Genomic DNA, 15,352 nt, shown 5'->3' on the forward strand with positions numbered 1-15,352 from the left:
CATCCTACCTTAGGGGGCTAGACCACAGGGCACTGTCACTGGAGTGGTGAGGACAGAGTCTTAGAGCAACAGTCTGGGAACCCTGGAGAGAAGCATGCTGGCCAGAGATAACTGAAATGGGTAGAAGGGGAATGAAGGAAAAAATGGAAGCAAATCAAAGGAAATCTTCTCACACAGTTTGCCTGGAAAGCCAACCCTGGATCCATAGCTTATTGAAGTCTTCCCCCATTTATCCACCTCTCTCCTAACTCACCAACCTCCAGGTTATAGCAATGCACCAGGCTGCCCAGCACCCTCCTCTATGTTTTTAAATGTTGCTTCTCCTTCTGAAGAGTCTAAACCTGGACACAGCTCTGGGGATTCTTGTAATACAAGCTATTAACAGGTCCCGGCAGCATGTGCCAGAAGAGGTGTGAAAAGGGGGGTCAGGCTCCACTGGCAGAAGTTTTGCCGGGGTGTGTGTTTTCCTGATTGCCGTGTCGGTTCATATTTCTGTTTCTCTGCTGACATGTGCAGGAGGTCAGGAACAAGGGTAGTTCAACACATGAGTTCATACCCATGATTCAGGAAACTCTGGTTTGCACTAAAGTTCAGTATGTCTCTCAAAGGGGCTCTGGGAATAAACTGAATATATTGATGTATGAAATAGACAACCAGCTATGGCAGCCCCAAACATTATGCTTAGTTGTCCTGTTTGCCATGTGATTGTTTTATAACCAAGGCTTATTCATGAAGTATAATCATGCCCTATTTACCCAATGGTCAGCTTTCTTCCTTTTTTTTTTTTTTTTTTTTTTTTTTTCCCTTGAGACGGAGTTTCACTCTTGTCACCCAGGCTGGAGTGCAATGGCACGATCTTGGCTCACTGCAACCTCTGCCTCCTGGATTCAAGCAATTTTCCTACCTCAGCCTCCCGAATAGCTGGGATTACAGGCACCCGCCATCACACTCGACTATTTTTTGTACTTTTAGTAGACACAGGGTTTCACCATGTTGGCCAGAGTGATCTCAAACTCCTGACCTCAGGTGATCTGCTTGCCTCAGCCTGCCAAAGTGCTGGGATTACAGGTGTGAGCCACCGCTACCACCCCACAGTGGTCAGCTTTCTAGCAACCAAAAATAGCCAGAATATAGCTGTTAACCTAGACATAGCAGAAAACATACACAAAAAGAGTTATAAAATGTATGAACTTTATGGGAGAGACATTGGACCATCTTCAGGAGGATTGACTTAAAAATGATATAATAAGCATTTGAAATTTGATTTGCTCCAACAATATGTGATTTCTTTTAAGCTATCATCTACAACAGATGTAAAGTAGTTAAGTTTGGAGAGTGGTAGGCTCCCAGAAGCCAATGCATTATGAAATGACATCTGAAAAGAGTAAGGGAAACACTGAAAGAATAACCAAAAGTTACTGGATATACAAGTGAATTTGGGGGAAATTAAGGAAGAAGATAAGCTATGTCCTCTACCACTAAAATAATTCTAAGAAATCTCTACACTAAGGCACAGCACATTTAACTGGTGTGTGTGTTCATGACCCTCTCTCATCAAAAAAGTTTAAATTGTTTTCTGTCTTCTGTCCTCAGTAAGGCAACAGATTTTGTTAAAGTTGTCTTTTGTTAAAGTTTTTTGTTAAAGTTATCTTTTATTAAACTTTTGTTAAAGTTGTCCATAAATTGTCCATAAATATGCACACACACAGGTACACACACACACAGTGGCATTTTGAAATCATTGTCATGTACATAAATTCTATGGAGCCTCTGGGCCACTCTTGAGAAAATTATTCCTGTTTTACTCTGTCTATTGTCTAACGTTCTCTGGCATGATCTCCAACCTGACTTCACCCCCTCAGTGTTTTTCCATGATAATTGCAGTCATGCATAAGAAGCATGCACAAGCCTTACCGTATTTGAGTATAAAGTTAAGTTACATTTGCTACTAACCAAATTATAATTACTTAGCCACTCTTGTCATCTTTGGTGACTCCTCTTCCTCTGGTATTTCTGAGAAAATTGACCAGGCAGAGGTGGCTCATCTCACCGCTGCATCAGTGTCTGTTACTGCCTCTGCATTGGTCAGTTGAGTTCTTCAATATCAGGACACTACTGTAGCTTGGGATGTGACTTATATGATCACATTGTCCTTGCGGACGAGGGTGGAAGTATTATGCTCCCTTAATTCCCACAGCAAAGCGGAGGCCCAACTACACTTCTAATGAGATTCCCAAAGATTTGAGAAGTGATGGAAGGAAATTACTGCACTCTAAAGAGTGACTGACTTACTTCTTGACTACTGGCTACAAGACTTGAAGGCTGTCAGAGCGCACCCCATAATATTCTTACAGGTTGGCCAATTTCCTAGATGCCTCCAACTAGCAGAGTGCTTCCTTCTTCCTCGACTAATAGGATTGCCTTTGTCCTAAAATAATGGTCTACTCTCCCTTTACAGAAATTCTAATTTCCATCCACAGTAATGAGACTCTTTTTGCTTGCTGAGGAACACAATGTTTCAATAGAAGTGCATTTCTCAGCTGGGCGCAGTGACTCACTCCGGTAATCCCAGCACTCTGGGAAGCCAAGGTGGGCGGATCACGAAGTTAGGAGATTGAGACCATCCTGGCTAACACGGTGAAACCCCGTCTCTACTAAAAATACAAAAATTAGCCAGGCGTGGTGGCGGGTGCCTGTAGTCCCAGCTACTCGGGAGACTGAGGCAGGAGAATGGCGTGAACCCGGGAGGCAGAGCTTGCAGTGAGCCGAGAAAAAAAGAAAAAGTAGTGTAATTATAAGACAGTCTCAGATCCTTTCACTTTTCAAAACTGAACAATTAGCCTCAATAGTATCTTGAAATTTATAGTCCAGTACAGTCTCAAATCTATATAGAAAAAGAAAGTTTTTCTCTTTCCCACTCTTTTTAAAGTAGTAATAGGCATATCTCTGAATAGGTGATCAAGATCATTGTGATAGCTCTTCTCTAAAGATGCCCAATGAACCACACCCCTGACATCCAAACCCATATGTAGTCCCCTCTCTCACTGAATCAGGATGGTTCTTTGACTATGACCAACAGAATGCAAAGCCAAGGGCCATGGTCCTCCTCTCAGGAAGCAAGACTTTTGTATTATTATTATTATTATTATTTTGAGACAGAGTCTCACTCTGCCACCCAGTCTGGAGTGCAGTGGTGCCATCTCGGCTCACTGCAACCTCTGCCTCCCAGGTTCAAGCAATTCTCCGTCTCAGCCTCCTGAGTAGCTGAGATTACAGGCACCCGCCACCAAGCCTGGCTAATTTTTTTGTACTTTTAATAGAGACAGGGTTTCACTATCTTGGCCAGGCTGGTCTTGAACTTCTGACTTGTGATCCTCCCACCTTGGCCTCCCAAAGTGCTGGGATTACAGATGTGAGCCACCACGCCTGTCCTCATGTCTTGTTTTTTAGATTTCCTTTTGTTGTTGTTGTTGTTGCCTGCAGTCTCATTGCCACTAAGGAAAAAAAAATATATTACCAATAAAGCAGCCATATCTGTGTCCAGCTTCAACTAGTTCTATCTCAGTTCTCTGTTTATCCAAAAGGGTTGAAAATCTAATGATTTTGGAACTCTTCTATCTACCTAACTTCTCATTTCTATGTTATCTGGGCTCACAGAATTCTCTGCTAGCCCTTTTGGGCTTCATCCATCATGAGCAATACCACCAACTGATCATCAATAATATTATAAAGAGAAACTAGAATCACAGTTATGATGGATGAAACAATCTCTGCAAGCTGAAGTCACTATTAGTCAGCCCTCTGTCATTTTTCTGGTGACCAAAGAAGCTGCAAGGGCTGGACGATAGCTTGTAAGACTTATTGAGCCCTGATGGCCATGACTTTCTTTCTTCAGTTAAATATCAATAATTGACTTGCCATGAATTCTGTCTTTCAGTCTTAATTTTACATGGCATTCAAGTTCAAACATTATAATTTCCTGTGCTGAAAATAAGAGGACTTGTTGCAGACTGCCAGCCACATGTTTCCTGTCTCTAATACATAGACAATAAAATCACTGTAGACATGATATTGCAGTGTTTCTGCTTAGAAGTCCTTAATCTTTGTATCATCTGCTCTGGCTTCCCCAAGAACAATCTCTTGGGGAAATTCCATAGCTCGAAATCTGGCTCATTGAATATCCTAGTGAGCCAGGACACTGCAGACTAAGTGCAGTATTTCATTTGTAACTATTCTTAAAAAATTAATTTCATTAGTTGCTAAACAGTGGAGGCCAATAAACAGTCTTTGCCTCCAACCAGGCCCATATCATTTAAATTGAGAAACAGTGTTTTCTTTCTGTGAATCTCCATAATCATCAACTAGGAACCATCCCCAGGGTCAAACGGGGAACAGGGACTAGTTGAGGAGATATCAGTTAGAGATGTAAACCAATAGTCTCATTCCAGTCTCTGAAACAGGCTTTGCTTCCAAAAACTGCCTTTAATTTTTTCTCCCTCAAAATTCAGGCCTGAGATCAGAAGCCCTTGGGAAACAATTCCATTGCACTGTAAGACACTTACCTTGAGAGAGATGCCAGTATGAGTTTTGGCATTAGAAATAGAGGTGGCACAGCTTCCTGTGATTAGGTCATTTCTAAAAGGAAAAGTGTTAGACTTTGCTGACCAATGTCAGGATTTCAAAAACTACTGCATATTTCACTGGTATGTCTCACATTTTAGTAGAGTTGGAATATTATCAATGAGATTGCAAGGGTCTGTCGATTACCTGCCACATTCCTCTTAACAAAGTACCAATGACTTGAGGAGAAGAGTGATGCTCTACCGTTAGTGTGGGAAACAGTGGCCTAAAATAGGAGCCTGCATCCAAAGGCAACAATATGTAATTTAACTCCTGATGTTCTTGAGGATTGTGGTAGAAGATCATCATGAATCCACGATGTAGCAAATATGCCAATATCAGGAGTTGCTGGTCGTGACAGTGAATGGAAAACAGCACATCTAAATGATCCACAGGAGTCAGCTGCGCTTGGCCATTAGCTGTAGTGACTCCACCCTGCTCATTAATCATTTTACATGTTACACAATGGGGGTTGAGCCCAAATTAAAAATTACTAATAACATGGAATTTGGAGATCATTTACAAGTAGTCAAAACTGAGATTTAAAAATATAGAAAGTCAATGGTTTACTGCAACTATAATTTCAATATGCTGAAAAAACAGTGTTTTCCTTCTGTGAATCTCCATAATCATCAAGTAGGAGCCATCCCAGAGTCAAACAAGGAATAGGGACTAGTCGAGGAGATATCAGTTGGAGATATGAACAGACATTATCCATAAAAAGGGAGGGGATCAAATAAGCTTAGAAAATTCTCCAGTAAACAGATTTAAAGGCTTCTTCACTCTGAGACATACTGTGTCTTTAATTTACTGAAATATTTTAGGAACTTACAACTTCATACGGAAAATGACTGAAAATAATACATCTATTATTGACACATGTATACATATATGTATATACACATACTTACACATATCTAAGCACGTCTTTGTAAATTATGAATATAGCATTTGTTGTAGAAGAGTAACATAGTGTTTTGCAGAAGTTTGGAATCCTACAGGAAAATCATGTTAGGCTTCCAGAAGGCTTGTTTTAAATTTCCCAATTTCTCCTTCTTATATGTAAAAAAATTCTGAAGTTAAATGATTTCTCCAAGGAGTTGCAGATACTTGATAACACAACTAGGACTCACATTGTTCTATATAATATTGATTTTTAAATTATATCCAAAATTCAGTGTAGTCAGTATTTATAAAGTAGCAATATTTACATTTAACTCCTGATTAGATGCAAGACATAAGAAGCCTGTGTCCTGGTCATTACATCAAAGGTGTTTATAATCTCAGTTTTAAGAGAAGGATTGTTGCCCAGAAACAATGAGGCTTGTAGAGTTCAAGAAACTCGCCTGTGTATCTTCAAAACCACCAGAAAACGTCAAAGTTGGAATTCACATCGAGCCCACTTTGGTCATAAAGCCCACACTCATTTCATTATTCTACACTGAGATGCAAATTGTCAGGATTCTGTCTTATTTGTCTATGTATTTGGAAGAACTAAGACAGAAGCTAGCACCCCACTGGAGTTCAGTTAATATTTGAAAGAATACATGCAATGAATCTCAGACAGGGCTTTGATCATGGTTAGAATGTGACTAGAGGAAGAAATGAAGCAACTATTCCACACATGGGATCTTGATGGCTAAGAAGGTGGGAGATCAGCAAGGTGGAAAAAAGGGAAAGGAGCACACACATTTAACTTCGGATGAGCTCCTCCGCTCTGTGTTTTTCTCCAGTGCTTGTGAGCCTCTGCATTCTACAATGCCTTTTCACCAGATCTGCCCATGGGTCCTGCTCCCTGCTGTACCAGCTTCTTGTGGACAAAGAAAGAGGATAGGGCAATGCGCTTGTCTCTGCCTCTTGGCATTTCAAAATCCTCCCTTGGAGTAGGCGGTCAGACAGGGAGTGAGGCAGGGATGGCTGCAGAAGGGTTGGTGAGAATAGGCAGAAACAGGTGGTGATGAGCACAGAGAGGTTAAGGCAACTTTAACTAGACAGTTTGGCTCTCTTCTTCTAATTCATTAGAATTTGCTCTGTCTTTTCACAGAGCATGTGCCTGTGGGAAAGAGCACCATAATTTTTTCAAGAACTGAAAGGAAGGGGATGCTACAGAGAGATGAAGCATGTTACCATATCAAAAAATCACCTAACACTGGGTAGAATGCTCAGTTTTATGTGGGCAGCACACACACACACGCATACACATTCCTATGCTCAAACAATTCAGTTGAGCCCTGGAAATAACACTGATCCTGAATCTGGAAGGAATCAGGTATCAAGCATAAAAGAAATTGAATGTTCCTTGCATTTCCTTTCTATTAGATTTATGTTTGGTTTCCCTGGGAAACTACAACTGGGAGGTGGAGGGAGTTGATGTTCTTCTCTTAGGTAATACCGTTCAGCTGAATTGACTGAAAAAGTTCATATTTGAAAATATATAAAGCAAAGTTGCTGCTGTTTTTGTAAGTGATAGCAGCAACATCTATGGACTTTTTCTCCTGTAAAACTGCATATTTAGAGAATCATATACGACTAATGGGCATAAAATCATCTGAAAATCTTGTGAAAATACGGTCTGTGATTCTCGAGGTCCAAGGTGGGGCCTGATATTCTGCATTTCTAACAAGCCCCCAGGTGATAATGGAGGCTGCTGATTTGCGGACTGTGCTTTGGATAACAAGAAAACACGACAGCCTCTCTACAGGCAAACGTGTGTTGTCAGATCTACAGAGAGAGAGAGAGACACAGTAGAATCAGAGCTACCAGTTTCCAACATTCCTAAAAAGGTGATTGGATAGGAATCCATCAACTGCCTTAGGAGCAGATTTTCTTTACTGACTCAGAAAGAGCTCATTCCTCCACAAGGTCTGTGCAAACCATCCTGACAAAGGTAGTTCTGTGAGGGTCCCTCCTTCCACTTTTCTTCTTCCTCAGGTGACATGGATGTATCTAATGGCAGTTTGTGCTTCATTGCCCATCACTGACAGGGCTGTGAGCTTGTCACTGCCCAGAGTGACAACCGATGGGTTCCCCCATTTGGCCCTGATGTGAACAACCAGATTAAATTTATATACTCCTTCACCCTGTGAAGGGTGTCCTGACATCCGGGGAAAATTGAGGGTAAAGAGGTCACTGCCACTTTATTTGAGCCCCAAAGCCTTTTCTCGATGCTGTTTGACATTATCCCAGTTACATTTTTAAATCTATAACAGGAGTGAAGAGTTGTAATTGGTTTTAGGTACCCAGAGACTTCTGGCCAAGGAGGATCTAAGGCGTTGCCCCTGTAAATTACCAACAGTTGAAGGTACAGAGAATAGAAAATGAAGCTCTCCACATTGGCCAGTGAAACCAACTTCTGCCTTTGAGGGAGACTCAGAGTCTCAAATCCAGGGTCCCCTGGGAGCAAAACAATCTTTGCCTTCTGTGCAGACCAACTCTACCAACACACCAAGGAGCCCATCCTCTCTCCTTTTAATTCTTTTCAGTGTTCCCCTCTCCTACTGAAGGGAATGCAAATCCCCCTCTAAATCCTTCCTGTGTAGGACAAGGAGTTTCTCTTTTACAGCATTAAGAGTCTGGAGTCCAAGCTCTGCTAAGTTCAACAGGTTTGAAGTCTATGCTGCATGTAAAGCATTCAGTTCCTTCCTAGCCTGAAAAGTCTATTTTGTCTTCTTTGGGCTGCTGGTCACCCATAAGCTAGCCACAACCTCTTTTCAGAGCATTCTTTTTTTGTGTTTAAAATAAGACCCTTCGGAAGCTGCTTTTTTGGTATCAGGCACCACGATATCCAAAATTTTTCAAAGGACTATTCTTCCTTATGGTATATCCTGAAATCTCCACAACCTCTTTCCTAAAGACTGCATTACACTGGCAATCTCTACTTTCCAAGATCTAGCACTTCCCTTAAAGTACTAATTCTTTTCAGTTCCTAAGTATTTTTTCTCCTAGGCTTCTTCCTTCCCTCACTGTCTCTCTTTCTCTTTATCCTTTCCACTCTCCCCTTACACACACACACACACACACACACACACACACACACACACTCTCATACACACATGCACACACATTCTCTGTCTCCCCATCCTTTCCTTTACTCTCTGCTGCAGAAGAGAAAGATACTCTAAAGATGCCAAGGATGATTTGAACTTGCCGTCAGGAGAATGGACATGTGCTATCTTGAACTCAAGAAGTATATGAGCCATATAATCAATAAAATGCATTAAATAAATTGCTTTTAGTTTTCTTCCTCCTATGAGAAAATCTTAATTTCTCAGCTGCATACAGCATGGGCCCAGCTGCTAGTCTTACAGCACAGTATTAGGAATAGGCAGGAAAACAGAATTAGTTTTTACGAAGTGATAATCTCTCTAGACCTCCATCATCTGCCCCTCCCCCTCTTATTCTAGTCCCTCTAGGTCCATTCTTGGCCCCCAACAAATTAATTTCTAAGAGTGTCTATAGTCACCATTAATACACTCATGAGTATTCTCTTCTGGAATAAGAAAGCGTAGAGTTCAGGTTAGAGGAACTCCCAGACCGCGCATGCAACTGGATTGCATGAAAGTGTACCTTTGTCATCCCACCGTGGTATATAACCTCAGGTTTGAGCCACTTGCTCCAACCACATCCCGTCAGATTCCCATCCTTCTGATTTCTGGCTTCATACGTGTCCTCAGAAATGACACCCGGTTCCAAATTTGTAGATACAACGTGGCTCTCCTCACCTTGATTATAATTTGCATTTTTCCTCCAGATACCATTCACAGATAACCAGCAGAATTGTTCAGCCTGGCTTTCAAGTTGCTGCCTCAGTGCTCATTCTGTACCTTTAATGGGAACCAGACACAGACTGTTTACATAATTTGAGTACCGTTAAACATATGTTTTGATTTTTACAAATACAGGCAACTTTTATATGCGGTACAATTGGTTGTATAAATGATTGCTCGCTTATTCACGGTTATGCATTCCCAATATCAGGTATCTTGTTAAATTTAGTTCTACAATCTGGACATTTTTACTGCCTCTTACCAAAGCTGGCCTTCCAAGAGCTGTCGTAGAGAAGGCCCAAGGGAGACATCTTCAAGGACACTGCCATGAAAGATGATACAGATGAGAGAAAGAGAGGGAAACAAAGCAGAATCCCTCATGAGGAGCCAATGCTTTTTAGCTGATGGCCTTATAGTCATATTTCCATTCAATTTTGAATTTCTATAAAGATGCCATAAGTGATTTGGACTTGCCTTCAAGAGAATGGATACATAGTATCTTGAACCCATGGAGTAAATGTGCTGTACAATCGATAAAACGCATTAAGCGAATTGCTTCTAATTTCCCCTCCCCATGAGAAAGTTTTAATTCTGTTTTCTGCATGCTATAGAGTCCCAGCTGTTGGTGTTAAAGGAAGGGAATAAGGAGTGAAGAAAATGGAATTTGTAACGGAGCGATTATCACAAGACTAGACCTCTATTCAGCAAGTTGTAAAAATGAGGGACATTTCTCCCTCTTTTGAGAGAAAAAGATGCCTTGGTTGTGGATGGATAGATTATGGACCTCATGCTTACTGAGGGCACATAAGAAGTAATGATTAAAGCAGTGCTCTTCTGAAGTTAAGTGTCTTTTCTGTTGCAAAGGTAGCTCTGAGCTCCTTGATTGCTCAGGTCAGGAGTTAGGGCATCCCAGAGTGGTGAGGAAGTGTTGAGAAGAGGGTTTCCCCAATAGAAAAGCACTTTGCTAAATAATCATTCAAGAACAGTAGGATCTTATAGAAGTCATGACAAAGTGGGTGGGTAGAAATGAACTGCTGCTGAGCTCCTAAAAAATGACTGGGTTGGGCAGGGCACGGTGGCTCACACCTGTAATCCCAGCAGTTTGGCAGGCCGAGGCAGGCAGATCACAAGGTCAGGAGTTCAAGGCCAGCCTGGCCAACATGGTGAAACCCCATCTCTACAAAAAATACAAAAAATAACTGGACATGGTGGTGCATGCTTATAATCTCAGCTACTCAGGAGGCTGAGGCAAGAGAATTGCTTGAACCGGGACCAGGAGCCGGAAGTTGCAGTGAGCCAAGATTGTGCCACTGCACTCCAGCCTGGCCTACAGAGTGAGACTCCGTCTCAAAAAATAAAAATAAAAAATAAATGACTAGTTGGCCAGTTGAAAGGAGACATTGCAAATGTTGGTTGGCCAAAAATAATGTTAAATATCATAATTTTGATATTAAAGACTATCACGTTAAACACTACACCAATTAACATGCATCATTTCACTTAATCTTAAATTAAATGAAAATTAAATGAGGTTGGTACTTTTATTTACGAACCCCATTTTACAGATAAGGAAACAGAACCAGAGAAAGCAGATTTCTGTCTGCCATATGGCTGACTCAGTAGCAAATAAAGATTCAAAGCAAGGCAGTTGTCTTCCAGAATGTGTGCTCTTAAACCATACATAATATGGGAACAAATAGGAAAGAGTACCTTCTTTTGTTTTCCTTTTTGAATTTTAATCTTTCTCAGCAGATGGTTTCAAGTTGGCCTAGTACATTCACAAATATCACACAGCATAGAAAGCCATTCTCTTTTATGAGATTTCTCAAATGAGCACACATCCAGATGACACAGAAACCACAGACAATACAGTCAGGATAGACTGATAGATATCAGAAGAGGGTCAGAAGCTGAAGGCACATCCCATCCCCGCCTCGCATAGGAGGATTAAGAGAGTTCTAAGCAAAGAGACCCTTTGGGCTCCCTTTGACATTGATGGAAAGATGCCAATTAGTCTGGGACCGACGTTTTCTTCTAGACAGAAGTCTCTGAAAATGCCATTAATGCAGGCAGGCAGGGGGTAGAGAGCGGGGGCGGGGAGTTGATTGCTGGAATTCCATAATTAATTGTGTGGCATTTGGAGTAGTGTGACACAAGGTCTCCATTCAGCCCTCACTCTCTAGGGAGAGATGTCATCGTTAGAATTCATAGAATGCAAGAAGAGTTGAAGAACTATAAAGATCATACGGTTCAGACACCCCAATTAACAGGTGAGGAAATGGAGACCCCAAGAGGGGACATGACAAGCCCAAGGCCACAGAGCTAGTTAGTGTCAAGAGCTGGGCACGACCTTAGATTGCCTGACTTCTATTCCAGTGCCCTTTCCATTCTACATCTGTGTAACAACTGCACATGAGAGAATGCCTCAGAAGCCTAGTCACAAAATGGCAGTGCAGAGTTTCATTATAGCAGAGGAGAGCAGAAAGGTCAAAAGAATATAAACAACCTCCCACTCCCACACAATTATTTTAATGATGAAAAAATTCCTAAACAATAGGGGGTGGGGAATTCATCTGCTAAGAACAGGCGTTAATTGGATTGTTAACTCTGGTGTTTCATAGATATGGAGACTCCTAACATTGTAAGACTATTGTTGGAGTTGGAAGTAGTATTTGGACATCATTGAACTCAAGCCTCTCAGGCATAGATGATGAACCCGAGCCCCAGAGAAGGAGCAACTTAACCAAATAACTCAGCTAATTAATGGCAAATCTGGGCAGAGGACTTTAGGCCTCAGGCTTCCAACTCAAGTATCCTCTTACCTACATCACAGTTTCCTTTTAAGAGCTGGGCATGCTGATGGTGAAGAGGTCAATGAGAGATCATCGAGGCCAGCCCCGCATCTTTTCTTTCACGAATGACTTGAAGTAGTCCTTTCTCCAACAAGTAGCTTTAGAAGGGTAAAGTGCAAGGTGAAATTTCCTAACTTGAACTTCTATGAAGGAAAAGACTTCCCAGTTGTTGCTTAAGAGCCAGGGCAGAATGGGCTTTATATGAAATCTCTTTCGCAGGATTACTTTTCAGAAGGCAAACTGGAAATATTTCAAAGAGAAACAGAGATGCAGTCAATCTTGTAAAGTACCTAGGAGCCAGGCATTGTGTTAGGACTATGTTATAAAGAGGCCTAAAACAACATCTCTGAAGAAGCACACAGTCCATTTAGCCAAAGTGAGGCAGACCTTTGAGGAGGGCTTAATGTGCTTGACAGAGAAAGTGATGTTTGAGCAGGAGGAATTTGTTTAACAGATATGGGAAAAGGGGCATTCTGGGCAGGAGCAACATGTATAAGCACTGAGAGTGCCCTACATTCATGTCATGTTCAAAATTGTCTTCAATAAATCCACCTAGGAGGTAAAAAGGCACAAATCACCACCCCTTACTTGAACTGACAAACAGTATTTCACCTGATCCTAAGGAGCTGGTATCTGTGATTGGCTTTGGTGAGCCAAGACCATGACTTGTTTGCCCGGCAGTTTGATTTCGTTTCTCCAGAGACCCCGCACTCAATTGCGCTGCACACCAGGTTGCTGCTAGCCTCAGGGGAAGTCATGGTTTAGTCTTGTAAATCCTATCAGAGCCATGGGGGAAATCCTATTCTAAAAGAGTCAATTCTTAAATGCTAGGATGATGTTTCAGCATCAACCTGTTCTACTTATACAAGATACAGGTTCCTTCTATTCATGTCCAATGTAATGTGAATCTGGGGAGCTGCTATTTGAAGAAAGTAAATGTAAGTTTTGAGTTCAAAATTACTTTTCAAATCACCCACCCTACACTAACCAATCCTTGTGCTATCAGCCCAGCAGTCTGATGGCACTGTGATTTTTCTGGGCACTTTGGCCTGCTCTAAGCATGTTCAAAATCAAGAATATGGGTTGCTGCTGGGGTTCTTTCTTTCATTTCTCCTAATTTTATTTCCTACGCTTAAACAACCACCAACATGAAAGGGATTTGAAGGGAATTATTTTTCCCCAGAAAGAATTATGAAAAAAAAAGGAGAAGAAATCTAATGAGGAATATGTTTCCACTTGCAACCTGCCATCTTTCTGTAGTGAATGAATATGTTGCAAGGGATATAACTCAAGAAAAGTCTGCTGAGGTCAGGAAAGACACCTTACCCAAAAGGCCAATGGCCATAGCCATGTTTAAACTTTCTCCCTCCTCCTACGTCTCATCCTTAGTTCCCATTTGTAGGTGACTTATTAGGATTTGCAAAAAGGGTAACTACTTGTGGCTCTGTAATGATTTCTTACTGTAGGATGATTCTCATTGATTGTATTAAAGAGAGAAAAGGAAGAGGTAGAGTATAACACCCGAATTGAGACGGTTAAAAATAAAATGGGAATCAGAGAGTCAGTGTGTGTTCTAGCCCCTAATTTTGGTTCCAGTCTGAGCCTTAGGGCAAGTTCTTATTTTTTTTTAATCTATTTACCCAGACCAAAATGGGTTTCCACATTACCCTTTATGTCCCTGGGGTATTTCTTAGGCTAAAGAAAGATCTAAGAGACAGCTGCAGAAATGCCTGCTGTATCTTCACGTTTTGCATGAAATGGACAGCCTGGAGGAATATGGAGTAGCTCAAACCCTGACACATCCCATGCCAACTCTGGAAAAAGCAACCAAAAATATACACAGGGTCAATTTCATGGGTCATGCTTTCTCATCCAAGGGGTAAAATATTTAATAAAAGAATGGCATGCCGCTGATGATAAAAGATAGAGTGATTTATTCATAAAGAGCATGTCTCCTGGAAGTAAAAATGGACTCAGACCAGGAAGTCTTAGGATCGTTTGGTAAAGAGTCTCCACCAGGCGTCTGTAAGATGGCTGGCTATATTATGCTTCTCAGCATCTACGGGAAACAGGGACAAAGTCCAACTAGTATGTAGCTGGTTGTGCAGATGACAAAAAGTGGGGAGGTTTGTTCAGCATCTGACTTCTATAAAAAATAAAGAAATGAGAAGAGAGCCCTACTTTAACACCTGGAAACATTTTCTGGAGCTTATTGATTGGCTCCTTATGGAAAACAGTTTGTTTAATAAAGACCATTGGAAAAGAGCAAAATGCATGAAGAAAAGGATATGTACAATACTTATAAGTATTATCCCTTAGCAAATACTGGATGTTCCAGTACCTAACTCCTGTTTTTTCCATGAAATATGTTCACCCAACAGAACTGAAACAGAAGACACAATTTGCAGAACTATACTGTAATTCATAAAACAGATCAACTGCACCAAATCATAAATATGGAAGAAAACTATATATACTCAAATTCTGTTTTTTAACATCAGCCTATTGTGACCCAGACGTTGTATGTGACTACAGAAAAGCTGACCTTACAGTAACCCTGCACACACTCAGATGTTCTAAAGATTAGACCACTTAGCAAGCAACTCCATAATTTATGAATTCGAACTAATCCTTGCCAAGACCATCGTATGATTAACTCTAGTCCCTTGAAAATCTGTAGGAATGTTTCCCTAACTTCTTCCTTTTGAGGTTCTCCACAGTTTCCCAGTGTGTGTTTCTACCTTGCTACAGTAAAATTGAAGTTTGACTGCAGGAGTGTTCCTGGGGCTCATTGGCTGGTGGACTTAAACACTAACGGCTCTAGAAACTGACTCAGAGGCTGTTCTTGGAGAGAGATGAATGGCCCCAATCAATTCTCTTCCTTTTCTCTCATTAGCTCAGTCTGCCTTTGCATCTGGTCTTTGTCATATCAGGAGAAGTTTCCATGCCCAGTTTTACTTGGCTCAGCCAAGTTCTTCTGTCAATTATTCCTTAGCTAAAGTCAAGAAGACTTTACCACCTCACTAGTTTTCTAGTCTGAGGACACATTACCTATCTCATTTTTAATTCCATCTTTTCTTTTTATATTTGGAAGATGGGTTGATATTTGCAAAA

The 15,352-nt window shown here is 41.2% G+C and overlaps 1 long non-coding RNA gene across 7 annotated transcripts in view; it reads right to left on the reverse strand.

Moving 5' to 3' along the window:
* LOC105484895 (uncharacterized) overlaps positions 1–15,352 on the reverse strand; it is a 356,622-nt gene that overhangs the window by 107,017 nt on the left and 234,253 nt on the right. Inside the window, exons 6-8 of one of the 7 annotated variants that reach the window (XR_011613550.1) lie at positions 12,209–12,478; positions 9,342–9,443; positions 3,312–3,494 (exon numbers count right to left, since the gene is read on the reverse strand). The exons of 3 other annotated variants lie outside the window; for them this stretch is intronic. This is a non-coding gene — a long non-coding RNA (uncharacterized lncRNA). Of the gene's footprint in view, positions 1–3,311; positions 3,495–9,341; positions 9,444–12,208; positions 12,479–15,352 lie in introns of those variants that run through there. 3 more of the 7 variants (XR_011613558.1, XR_011613549.1, XR_011613556.1) reach the window with 3 other exon arrangements.

This window comes from Macaca nemestrina, chromosome 1, assembly GCF_043159975.1.
Source record: "Macaca nemestrina isolate mMacNem1 chromosome 1, mMacNem.hap1, whole genome shotgun sequence".
In the NCBI taxonomy this organism is placed as follows: Eukaryota; Metazoa; Chordata; class Mammalia; order Primates; family Cercopithecidae; genus Macaca; species Macaca nemestrina.